The 711-nt window shown below is 31.5% G+C and overlaps 1 pseudogene; it reads right to left on the reverse strand.

Moving 5' to 3' along the window:
- Positions 1–304: 304 nt before the first annotated feature.
- Positions 305–711, reverse strand: part of LOC106467531 — a 2,442-nt pseudogene continuing 2,035 nt past the window's right edge.

The following is a 711-nucleotide window of genomic DNA, read 5'->3' on the forward strand; positions in this document are numbered from 1 at the left end:
GAAGTATAGGCTAAAGCATACAACGAGGCCTAAGGTGTTTACTCTTTCCCCACTGATGTACTTCGAAACTGCGAACGATTACCTTCTCCGTTAAATGTCAAATTGCCGTAATAACCGCTTTTTATGCAAAAATTGATCTACCAAAAAAAACTAAAAAATGCATAACTTGTACTTGTAGGCTACCATTTAGAACACAAATTTGATTTGTCCTGTCCTTTTATTATGTCAGTTATGATCAGTATTTCATAGTTACATGTTTCTTTTAGAATTTGATTCTTAAAACAATTGTTCTAAATGTAATTAGTTAATACATTTGAGAAAGTAAGATCACGTTAATTTTTGATTTGGTCAAAAGTAAAACTGACATAGATTTAAAAGCAAAAAAGAAAAAAAAGACATCCACGTCGCAGTCGCTTTTCAGTTTGTTTATATAAGGCTTTACTTGGCTTTGCATTGTAAGTGAATCCAAATCTGGTCCTATTCTTTCTAGTGTCAAAGCAGTACAATATTGAAACGAACGTTAACAACATTGTCATTAGCAAGACTCAAAACTCATTATCTAATTTCTTTAGTGCATATTGGTGTATAGAAAACACTAATATTAGAAATAAACGACCTTATAACACCAAAATGTTGTTTTTATTTCATTAAACACTCAACGTTTCGCTTTACAGCTTCTTCAGGAGTGTTCACTAAAACACAAACCGAAAA

This window comes from Limulus polyphemus, unplaced genomic scaffold, assembly GCF_000517525.1.
Source record: "Limulus polyphemus unplaced genomic scaffold, Limulus_polyphemus-2.1.2 Scaffold2649, whole genome shotgun sequence".
NCBI classification, from domain to species: domain Eukaryota; kingdom Metazoa; phylum Arthropoda; class Merostomata; order Xiphosura; family Limulidae; genus Limulus; species Limulus polyphemus.